The sequence below is a fragment of the Cryptomeria japonica genome, chromosome 5, assembly GCF_030272615.1.
Source record: "Cryptomeria japonica chromosome 5, Sugi_1.0, whole genome shotgun sequence".
NCBI lineage: Eukaryota > Viridiplantae > Streptophyta > Pinopsida > Cupressales > Cupressaceae > Cryptomeria > Cryptomeria japonica.
In genome coordinates, this window is record NC_081409.1 from 816,363,027 (window position 1) to 816,375,892 (window position 12,866).

Genomic DNA, 12,866 nt, shown 5'->3' on the forward strand with positions numbered 1-12,866 from the left:
TTGATCAAATTGAGAAGAGCAACACTTGGACCCTGGTACCAAGGTTGGTTAAAAAGATTGTTATAGGTACTAAATGGGTGTTCAGAAACAAGTTAAATGAAGATGATGTTGTAGTTCACAACAAGGCAAGACTAGTTTTCAAAGGTTATGTGGAAGAAGAAGGAGAAGATTATGGTGAAAATTTTTCTCTAGCAGTAAGACTGGAAGCTGTCAGAACACACTTGCATTTGCAACCCATAAGAACTTCAAAATATACCAGATGGATGTTAAGTCTACATTTTTGAATGGGATATTGGAAGAAAAGGTATATATAGAGCATCCAGATGGTTATACTTTGACAGATGAGAAAGACATGGTATGTAGATTGCATAAAGCTTTGTATGGATTAAAATAGGCACCCAGAGCATGGTATGAAAGGATTCATACACATCTTATGAAGATAGGCTTTGTAAGAACTAGTGATGACAATAATATTTATCTCAAGTCTGAAGGAGATGAAATACTGGTCAATGAAGTATTTGTTGATGACATTATATTTGGAGATATTTTTACCAAATCTCTGCTTGATACTACATTTGAGTGTCTGAGAAGACAACTAGGGGTTGTACCCATTATTGAAGCTAGTTGAGCATGATGTTGATTGCATTAGTCGCTGAATCACTTGCAAAATTTTACATGGATTGATGAAGAAGTAGATGTATTCCAGAAGGGGGAGCATCTAGTTGCAGTATGTTGTTGATGCACAGTGAAAATTAAACATTACATCTTTTACTTTCAATTTGGTATTTCTCTCAAAGGGGGAGAAGAATTATGTGATTGAGGAGAAGAATTATGTGAGTGGAAAAGGGAAACTAGCGACAAGTTGAAGACAGATAAAGCATGGTGAATACTTGGTAATGTAAACTAGGATTCCTATTCACCCATCCACAGCAACAATCAAAGGCGTTCATATTTGTATTGCCATCAATGCCAAAGGGGGAGATTTTTGGCATTTGCATGAAGATTGCATTCATGATATGTTATGCTATCATTGATGTCAATTGAACCAGTAATGGTATTCATGATATTGCTGATGTTATTCTTATTATTGCCTTTGTCTTGTACTCAGTGTGATAAACTTTGTGGAAGATGTATGGTAGTTTGTATGTTAAACTAGTCTATAAGGTTAAATGTTTCTATGTTATGTAACCTGTAAACCCTAACAGTTTTTTTTGTTAATACCCTAACCGATCAAGATTTATTGAAGTGATATCTAATGTTGAGCGGTAATGATGGAGACACATCTGATCAGTGTATGAGGATAAGTTCAAGTTATTTTGGTGTGTTTGATTGTCTAGGGAATGAGAAAACTAGATTGCATCTAAAGCATAGTGTGTGATGAGTTACAAAGTCAAATGAAGTAGTGATCATGGAGTGGTTGGAATTTTATTGATTAATGTGAAGAGATTGTTATGATTTCTAATAGTCAATATTGTACCAGCTTGTTTGTAATCTCGATGAGGAGAATTAGGTTTTTGTTGTGTTATCGACCTAGTTGATTTGTATTTAAGGTCAATGAAGTTGTTTTGTAAAAGTGTTTGCAAGATTGACAGAAATTAGTTGAGTGTGTGGTTGCCAAACTAGTGGATGGATCTGCAGTTTGTGTAAAGGCAGATTTGAAGGTTAAGAAAATTTGATCAAGCAAATGTAGTGCTATTCAAACAGATCAAGAAAACTTGTTGTTTTCTAACAATTACAACATAATTGAAATCCCCTAACTAGGTAAGCTCTAACAAGCTTGGTTACATCATAAATCCTCTAACAAGGTGGTCCATTAGTTTGGATTCTCAAACCCTCTAACGAGGTTACTCCTAATAGGGTATTGTGCTTTTCATCAAGGAATTTTTGTAAATCCCTTAACCAAGTGATTCCTGATAGAATCAGTTCTTAATAAGAGTTATTGTAAAAGGTTTAATAGGGTTGGCTCCTAATAGGGAAAAATTCAGAAGAGTTTAGATAGCTATCTTTGTGAGTCTCATCTCACTATGGTTTTGACCAATTTGGGTTTTCCACGTATAAATATTTATGTCAAGTGGTGAATGATTTTGTGGTTATGATCTTATTTGTTGATTTGATTAACTACTTAACTATTCTAATAAGACATGATAACTGGAAGCATTGAGAGATGGAATATGTTGATATTTGATTAAGTATTTTGATGTTTACAAGATTGAAGTTTTTTACTCTTAAGTTGGTATAACAGTTAACCGGTTGATGTTGACTATTCTTAAGTATTGATCTTGACAAGTGAAATTTTACTTTGTGATTTTATTTTGAGTTTGGGAGTTTGTATCTATTTTTTAGTTTACTGATTCAAGCCCCCCTCTCAGTAATCTACCAAATACTTATTCTTTCATCATACCATCATTTTCTTGTCCTGCCATAGGCTCTATCACCCTTCCTGTTGAAGTTCATGCCAAATCCATGGATGTTGACTTTTTTATCATACCTTCTTTTGAGAAATTTCATGTGAAGTTAGGCTGTCCTTGGTTATCTTCTATGAAGGCTATTTCTTCTCCAATCCATAAGTGTCTTAAATTTTCTCATAATGGAGAAATAATAACCGTGAACCATAACTTATTTCATCCATCCAAAAGAAGCCTTGGTGTTTCTATTGATCTCTTTTGGCCTAAACAATTCCAATCTCTTCCATCAAGGAGCGAGGCTCTTTTTCAATCTTATCATCAATGAAAGAATGATATGATCTTATCCTTAAGTCAACCTACATCTCAAATACTTGATACTCCTATTATTCTTCAAGTTGAGGTTCTTCCCCTCTCGGATAGAACTAATATCCCTCCTAAGGAAGATTGTCCATAGATTCCTATGGATGTGACTTTACCTTCTCTTAAGGAGAACAACAATATTACTCCTAATATTAGACCTATACCTCCTCCTCATGATGGACCTGGTCTCCCTCCTACTCTGAATATTCCTCCTTCCTATTATCGAGAGAAGAGGCACGCTTCTCCTCTTGTTCAACCTAAAATACCTCAACCCAAATATTCAACTATTAAGGAAGGAAACATTCCTACTTGTTCAAATGTTCCTCCTCCTTCTCAGCCTTCCACTAAGACTTCACAAAATCATTGTGTGAGAGAACACCGACAAAGATGCCATGTTCAAGCTTGTGAAGATGTCCCTCAAAATTCTCAATCTCCTCAGACTCCAATAGTTGACATGATTCCCTTTTCTCCTAAGCAAGATGTTCAACATACATCACCAAATCATAAGTTGCATAAAAATGTGATGGTTTTACTCCTATTCGTGCTCTTTCTCCACTTTCTCTAAACTTTGATGAAGAAATGGGTGGAAATGTTATTCATAATGGCAATACAACTCCTAATGCTTCTGATAGTGAGTATTAGTATGTTGATGTGGACAAGCATTTATTAGATAAATTTTCACAAACCCTAATCCTAGCTCCTCGACTCGAACAAAGCGACTTACAACATGAGAATATTCCTTGTTTTGATCTTGTGATATCTCCATCTGTTGTGCTTGATATTGGTCCTTTGGCATATTGTTCGCCTTCCTGAAATAGTGATCAGCAAGATCGAAATGCGGATGTCATGCTATATTAGCAATATTAGCACTCCAGATCTTTCTCTCTCCTTTCTTTCTCTTTTGTGACCATTCTTCTCTGTGTATCCTTGTTCTTCTATTGTTCTCTTATTGTCTACTTTGGGACAATGCAAAGCATTGAGACCTTTTCTTGGTCTCTTTTATGTTGACTCAAAAGACATCCTCTCTTCCCTTTCTTCTAAGGTAGTGTCCCTCTTTGAGGAATGAATATTATTATATGCACATACATATATGATATACATGAGTTATCATACAACATATTGACCATGAGGAAAGTGACACTACTTCATATTTTGTGTTCATTATCCTTGGGTTTATTCCTCGATTGGGGGCTAAATCCTTATGATAACATGCTCCCTTTCTTCTCTCTCTATTGGCTATATCCTACCTTAAATAAATCTCTCTCAATAAGGTGCGTGTGATTTCTTTAACATGGGGGCATACACTTTGCTCATATCTTTTCTTGTTGTGATACTTAGAATTACTTACTGAACTCTATTTTGCTTTGTAATCTTTGGTATCCTTGCTTTCATAACTCATAGTGAAGGGAACTTTGCTACATGTAGCATGGTTCTCCCATTCTCGATCTTCCCTTTTACTTTCTCAATCAAAGTCATAAGATCCTAAATCCACTAGGGGCTTGGTGCATCTTGCCTCCTTGATGTGGTAAATTTCTTTCAATCTTGTTTCCTTGTACTTTACTGATAGTATTGGCATATGCTTATACTCCCACTAAAGTCAGGGCTAAATTTAGTGTCATAAAATTGTGACCCTAGAACTTTTTAACTGTATTAGGGTCCTCATGCATGCGAGTTCAAATTCTCTAGCCTGACTAGAGACCAAAGATTGCTTAGCCCTCATAAACAAGTTCTTCCTTGGCCTTTGCATCACCCCATCTGCACTCAGCCTTGGAGAACGGGGTAGGACAGGGATATGGCACCACTATCCCCCCTTTGACACGGGTGTGGCACCCTTTTCCTCCTAGGATGGGGGCCTGGTGCCCCTATCCCTACCCTATTTGTGGGAAGGACCCTTCCTAGGGTTGCATTGCTAGTTGTGCATCGGGTAGTTAACTCCTCCGATGTCGGCCTGTGACGAAATGCAGATCCACTAACATGTATTTAAGGGGTCATTTGTCCTCTCATTTTCATAAGTTGGAGAGGTCAAAGTTGGATAGATTCCAGTTTCATAAGCATTAAATCATTCCAACATTTTTATTTAGCAATGAGCATTCTCAAGTCTCCCTTTAAGACTAGATGTTTCATTCAAGTCAAAGATTAAACCATTGAAGAGGAAATTGATTCCAACATACAATTCCACAAAGGCATTTCTATCAACATTGCTATCACAACCTCCCTTGATGTGATTTATAATTCAGTCTTTCATTTACATCTACTTGCAAGTACTTTCTTTCATTACTTGGTTAATTCCAAAACTTGGGTTTCACCTAAAGGAAAACCCCCAATCCCTTTCCTCTCTTTTCTGTGTGTAGGTTGCATGTGCATAGCTATACTTTTGGATTCGGGCTCTATTTGCAGAGGCAAGAAAACCCTTTTCATTTCACGGATTCTTTGGAGGACCATGTACATTCCCGCCATGGTCCAGGCAAATTTTCCTTAAATTCGCAAGGCAACGTTGTCTCAACATATTGCTACCAGATTCGAGTGCATAGCTTCATCCCATATCTTGATCTCAAGTTATAATCAGTTCTTTGTACTTTTGCACTAGATAATTCAATAAATTCATTTCAATTTTAAACAAGGAAGAGGGGATCAACTTAACATTCTCATTTCATTCAAAATTCAATCTACCATCTTCATGTGGAGATATTGAATCTAGTGAGTTATCCTCTCCTCTTCCTAATGTAACATGGTGAAAAGTGCTTGAATGGTAATTAGTAGTGAAACTCTCATCTCTCTTTGAGAGAAAGGGTAGTTTCCTTCTCAATCTATCATTCACCATTTTTCCACCATTACATTTTGGTGAACCCATCATGAAGCATGCTTTCCTTGGAACAACATTGCATATTTTTTATTTACAAGTTTCAAATTTCTGCAAACTTAGTGGTTTTAAATCATTCAAAACCCTAGTTTTTAAATTTAAAATTGAACTTGTGATTTTAAAAAATTTATTTTGGTTATCTTAGATTTGAAAATTGTTTTTTTTGTCAAATTTAATTTCCTCCTTGTCTTGTTTAATTCGCAAATAAAATTTCCAAAATGAAGAGGTTACTTGTGAAAACCCTAATTTTCAAAAATCATCTTGAACTTGTGAAAAAATTAGATTTCCATTTAATTATCAAACTTATGATTGTTCTAAAATTTGTGTCTAATCCTGCAATTCAAATTTTCAATTTCCCCCTTTTTCCCAAAATTCAATTTTCAAAAATTAAGTGTTTAGGTCATCAAACCCTAATTTTTAAAATTAGTTGGATTTTGTGTGAATTTCAAAGCAATTTCATTTACATGCAAATTTATAAACATTTTCCAAGGGGTCCCTATCCATTACGTTTGAGCCTTTTTGAAATTGCAATTCAATTCCTCTTTCTCTTCAAAAACCTAATAGTGTCCTATTTTCACATTTGCCCCTTCATTTCGCCCATCTAGAGATCGTAAAATTTGCCAATTTTTTGGGGTTAGCTTTAAAATCATCGTAATATCCATCCTTGAAAATTTCAAAACAAATTTGTGAGACCATGTGCGTTCCCACCACGGTCCTAGACTTTTTTCCCAAAATTTTGGGAGACTATTATGACTATATTTAATAGCCTAAATCTTGAAGATTGGTTGATTTTATCGATTTTTGATCCATCTAGAATCGAAAATACCTCCAAAATCCAACATTTCAAATTTCAAGAAAATTTTTAAAATTAAGAGGTTAATTATAGTCTGCCTTGATTTAAAAATTAAGTCATATTCCCTTGGCCCTAATTTTAAAAATTCCAATTTCCTTTGATTTTTAAAAATTGTGTCATCCTCTTCCCCCAACAAAGTTCAAATTATGTAATCATTATTTTCTTGAATTTTTCATTACTCAATTTTGTAAGCTTCATTCTACAATTCCAAATTCAAGTTTTCCCTCTAGTTCATGAGTTTTAACACTATTAGTCCTACCTATCCTATCCATTTTAGATGAAGCATTAGAAATAAGGCTTCCCAAGGTTTAATTACCAAGGAGATGGAGCCTAAATTGGGTGACTTCTTTAATGAGGATCATGCTAATTCTTCCCATCCTAATCATGTGCCTATTAACCTCATTGATGGATCCCATGATGAAGAAGAAGCTTTAACTAGGGTTTCTTTAGATCAACTTTCCACATTGGACATTCAATTTGATAGCTTTCAACAATTTATATCCCAAGAATATCCTAATAGTGAAGCTCTTCCATTAATTGAAGGCCTTAAATGCATGATTCATAGTGATAATAATGGAATTGATATATTGCGTGGAATTGCACATATTGTGTATTCTAATGTAATGCCTATCAAGGGTTATGCCGAAACCCTAGGTTATTCACAACCTTCAACACAAGTCAATCCTTCAATTCCTTTGACCACTACTATGACCAGTATTCCTACTTTCACATCTAACATCATGGCTACTTCAACACAAAATGTCATCCCTACAAAAATTGGTCATGGGGAAAAACCCTTTTCTTCATTTTATCCTCCTTATCAGTGTGATGCAAGGGGGTGATTCCTTCAACAAATTTATTCCTCCTTTTAGTGTCCCTTTTCCTACCCAATCATCACCAATTCCTACTTATCATAATTTCCCACCACCTTTTCTCAGTCCATGCCTTCTTTCAATAACATCACACCACCTTCTCAATCACCTATGTCTAACATCAATTCTTCTACTGAAATGACAATTAACAATCTTGTTCAAACCGTGTCTTCCTTACAACAAGAAATTGCTTCCATGAGTCAATCCAAGTTTAGTGTGCCCACCTTTGATGTTGTGAGCCCACTTTCTCTTGAATTGTTAAATTTGTGCCACCTAAACATGTTGAGATCTCTAATTGGAACTTTATAATGGAAAAGGTGATCCTGTTTATGCATGTCAAAACATTTCAAACCTTGCGTATTGATTTTTCTTATGATCAAAGATTGCTTGGAAAACTGTTTACAAGAACACTAAGAGATAAGACCTTAAAATGGTATTGCTCTTTTCCTTCTTATTATATCACTTCCTTTCAACAACTAGTAAATGCTTTCATCCAACAATTTAAAAACAACATTGTTCCTAAAATCACTTTGATTGATTTAATGTATTGTAAACAAGTAGTTAAAGAAAAAAGACTTATTTCATTGGTAGAATAAGCATTTGTATGCGGAAATTTGTTTTCATGTACCTGATAATAATATTCAAAGAATTTTCATTTCTAACTTGCAAAAAGATATCAGGGAAAAGCTTCTTTTGTCTGAGTTTACTTCATTTCCGTAGTTGGGCACAACACTCCACAATTATCAATTGGATATGAGTCAAATAGAGAAATCCACTCGAATAGATTTGAGTGATAAGGGGGAGAGTGTTCAACAACCATTTGCGAAGCTCAAACCAACAAAAAGATTCATCAAGTTCAATGATCCAATCAACAACAACCATGTGAATGCTACAACAGGTGTGCCTTCTATTTCTAAATTTTTCCAAAGAGGAAGACAACTTACTCTTTTGAATGAATATTTACATAGTATTATGTCTCCATTGTTGCACATAATTGTTATCAAACTTCCTCCTATAAAACAAATTGATCCTTCCAAACTTGCATCCCCTTATTTTGATAACAATTCTTTTTACCAATTTCATCATCAACCTAGTCATGATACTGAGAAATGTTTTACATTGAACAAAAAAATTCAAGATATGATTGATAATAATATTATATTGGTGGTAGGTGTGAATGATAAAGGGAATAAATCAGTAGCTCCTCCTAATCAAAATCTTAATATTTTCACTGATCCCTTGCCATCTCATACCTCTAAATGTTATCAAGATTGTGCCTAATTCTGTCTCTTTTGAAGAATTCACCTCTACGGCTCCAAACTTGGTTAATATGGTAGAAACATAGGATATGCCTAAGAATCCTTCTATTACATTTTACCCTAGAGAGACCATTAGAGCACTTGATGGCCCTTTATACATAGTTGTGAAGGTTAAGGACATCCCTTGCCATGGTGCCCTGATTGAACCCTCTTGCATGGTTAATGTCATAACTGAGGAGTATCTTTTCACTTTACAATTGCATAAACCACTATATGATGATTATAATGTGGTCATGAAGTTATTTGATGGCTTCTCTTGTCCTACCATTGGCTCTATCACCCTTCTTGTTGAAGTTCATTCTAAATCCATGGATGTTGACTTTGTTATCATACCTTCTTCTGAGAAATTCTATATGAAGTTGGGCTATCCTTGGCTATCTTCCATGAAGGATATTCCTTCTCCAATCCACAAGTGTCTTAAATTTCCTCACAATGGAGAAATCATAACCATGAACCATAGCTTATTTCATCCATATGAAAGAAGCCCTGGTATTCCTATTGATCTCTTTTGGCCTAAACAATTCATATCTCTTCCATCAAGGAGCAATGCTCTTTTTCAATCTTATCAGAAATTGAAGAATAATATGATCTTATCCTTAAGTCAACCTAGGTCTCAAACACTTGACATTCCTATTATTCTTCAAGATGAGGTTCTTCCCCTCTCAGATAGAACTAATCCCCCTCCTAAGGAAGATCATCCACCTATTCCTATGGATGTGACTTTACCTTCTCTTAAGAAGAACAACAATATTCCTCTTAAGATTAGACCTTTAGAATAGCATGTTTAGCCTTTGTATTGTTCTCATACTCCTTCTTAGCATCCAAATTAGTGGGAGGAACACTAGGGGTAGTATACCCATTTTTTATAGACATTGATACATCAAAACCAAGGGAGGAAAGATAGGTCTCCATTCTTCTACTCCAGAAGGAATAATTAGTTCCATCAAACATAGGGGCCTTTGAGGAGGCAGACTCAATTCTTGCGATTGTCTTCTTTGACCAAAATCTATCCAAGCTAGAGAAAGCTTTTATCAACTACGAACCTAATCTCTCATACCAATTGTTGAACATAATGTACCATTGAGCAGGGGGTGAATGATTGTTCCTAAATATTTTCTATTTAAAACAAGCTTTGGGTAACGATTAACAACCTAAAACACTAAACAATCAAACTGGTAAGGTATGAGAGGATTTCAAAAGAGGCAAAAGAAAAAATGCATAATCCACAACATGAGATGTATGAGGAAAGGCCTATATGGGAAAAGCTCTTGCTGAGAAATGTTGTTGGATTCTACTGCTCCAATCGAGCCTCATAATGAAATAACATATTACAAATGATTTAGGGCACCAACCCAAGGAGCACCAACCCCAGCACCAAGCACCAACTTAGTGTAATATTTTGAAATATAGTTTTAATGCAGTGATCTCACCTAGTTGTAAATGAGTTTTACAACACCTAATGAATGGATGTCTATCGGTTATCAACTTCCTCTATTTCACCAGTCCTTCTTTTGTCAGTTATCAGATTGCTCTCTGATCTCTTACCGATTCCTCTTTGTCTCTCTTCTCTTTCTCACAACCTCATCCTACATAGTATTAAACTCAAATTCCTTCCTAACCTTTCAATACCTATCGGTATGCTTGAGTGGTAAGACTATAATAGTTTACCGGTTACTCTGTCTCTATCGGTTAGAACCTCTCACCAGTTGAGAATGCTAACACAGACTCTAACTCTCTATGAAAGAACTCTTAGGTTGATAGTTTCTCTTCTTGCTCAGGCTCTCTTCTTTGTCTCAATTTGCATCTAGAATTAATCATTCAAATGGTGGTGTGTTAGGGTTTTCCTTCACCAACTCAATCCATATCAAATCTGGTCTAATTTTCTTTCTTGGAATGGTGATCTGCATCACTTCAAACATCACCACCATCTCCTCACTTTTCAATGTGCATTTTCTATTTTTGGATATCTATGACATGCTTTTCTACGTTGCTCTATCAATCGCCATTAATGGCTTAGCTATTTCTTTCAGTGACCGAATAGAAGGATCAAATCATCCTGTAGGGTTGTTTCAATCACCTTGCCACTTTGTCTTCATCGAGCTGCAACATCCTACCAGCATCCCATGATTTGTGGGTTATTAATTAATGTCAACTTTCCCATTAGACTATTACATCGATGACTACTTCACCAACCTCTACATTCTCGACACCTGGTGTCCACTTGTCATCCATGTCGACATCCACCTCTATTTAGGCTGCAAAGTCGGTTTGACATCCTTCACTGACTGAGATTCACTACCAGTTCAACACACCTTATCGGTATAGCCTAACTTCACCAGTGGACCTTCATATATGCTGACCTATTCTTTGTCAGTGGATTAACTTGGGCTTCAATCAGACATGCTGGTCCATCCACTAAATCCATTTACCGATTGCATTATTCTTCTCTTTGTCTGTCACTGTAGTATCTCTTTATCATCAATAGTACAATAATGTGGAAAGTCCTTGCTAGGAAAAAGCATGGGTGAAAGGTCTTACCCCCAAGATCAACATTTTCTTTTGGATAGCCCTCCAAGACAAAATTCTTACAATAGAGAATATCAGAAAAAGAGGAATCAGCATGCCAAGTTTCTGTACTCTCTGTAAGAAGAATGAGGAGACAATAAATCATATGCTCTTTCATTACCCGTTCTCAGCTGATGTTTGGGGAAGTTCTCTGGATCAATTCAATATCAGTTGGAGCTTCCCCAACTTGATTCAGGAGATTCTCAAGTCATGGCATCATCCTTCAAAAAAATAGAACCACTACCCTACTATGGAGAATTGCTTTACCACACATGTGCTGGGGTATATGGAAAGAGAGAAATGATAGAATTTTTAGAGATAAGAATATTAAGGCTAACATTGTGTTTGAAAAGATAAGAAGAATCATAGTGGAAAATATGAATATTATAGGTGGTTTTGATAATCCTAACACTAAGGAGGATCAATTTGTCTATAAAAAATGGAGATTAAAAGCTCAAGAGGGTATTCAGAGAAACCCTAGAGAGGGAGTGATATGGATTAGTCCACCTAGGGGGTGGATGAAAATCAATTTTGATGGGGCCTCTAAGGGAAACCCGGGGGTCGCAGGATGTGGAGTGGTCCTAAGGGATATGTGGGGAATATGTAAAATCATAAAATGTATTCCTATAGGAAAATAGACCAACCATGTTGCTGAAGCAATGGTGGCTTATCATGGGATTATCCTTGCCAAAGAAGCCAAATGCACTAAAATTTGGTGTGAAGGAGACTCCTTAAACATTATCAATTGTTTAAATATGAAACTCCCACTTCCATGGTCAATTAGTAATGCTATTAAAACAACTAGGAAAATCAGCGAAGAGTTTGAAATGTGTGTTTTTACACATGCTTATAGGGAGGACAACTCATGTGCTTGTTGGGCAGCCAACCTGGCTTGCCAATTGAGAGACATCATCACTAGTTATGGTGAAATGGAGATTGCAAGTGAAATGAAATCCTTGCTCAATCAGGACTGAAGCTATACAAGGAAACGTGATACTTTTAATCATTATTTCTAATGATCTTTCGGCCTTTTTTGATGCAGGGATTGCTTGAAGATAATGAGCTATTAAATAGGTGTCATATCATCATTATTTGGCATGGATTATGGGTGCTCTTACAAAATAACCACAGAAACCAAAGGAAAAGTTATCAAAGCAATAGAAGGCATTGCAAGGAAGGTGCTGGAAAAATGGGAGGAAACAAGAAGAGATTTGAACCTGCTTCCTGATTTGAATGGAGAAAGAACGAAGAAGTCTGGAGTATCCTTCAGCAGGGGGTCTCAATGTTTTCATGGAATGACTGAATGGGAAGGACCACACAATAACCAACTACTTCATCAAGAACTAGAAAAATGGTAAAGTTATAATAGGATCTCATATGATGAATGTAGATGAAGAGGTTATCACTGAGGCCATGGGGATGACTACCAAGGGTATGCTCTATGCTCTGCGATCATCTCTCATATTTTTGTTTGCTCAGAAATAAATAAAATATTTCAAATTTGCTAGTTCCCCATTTTTCAAAAATGAAAAGAATGTTTTTTCATTTTAAATCATGAGCTTTTAGCTCAACTTTATGAAATTTTATAGGGACAAAGGGATATCAGATAAAGCTATAGAGAAGTTTCCTGTT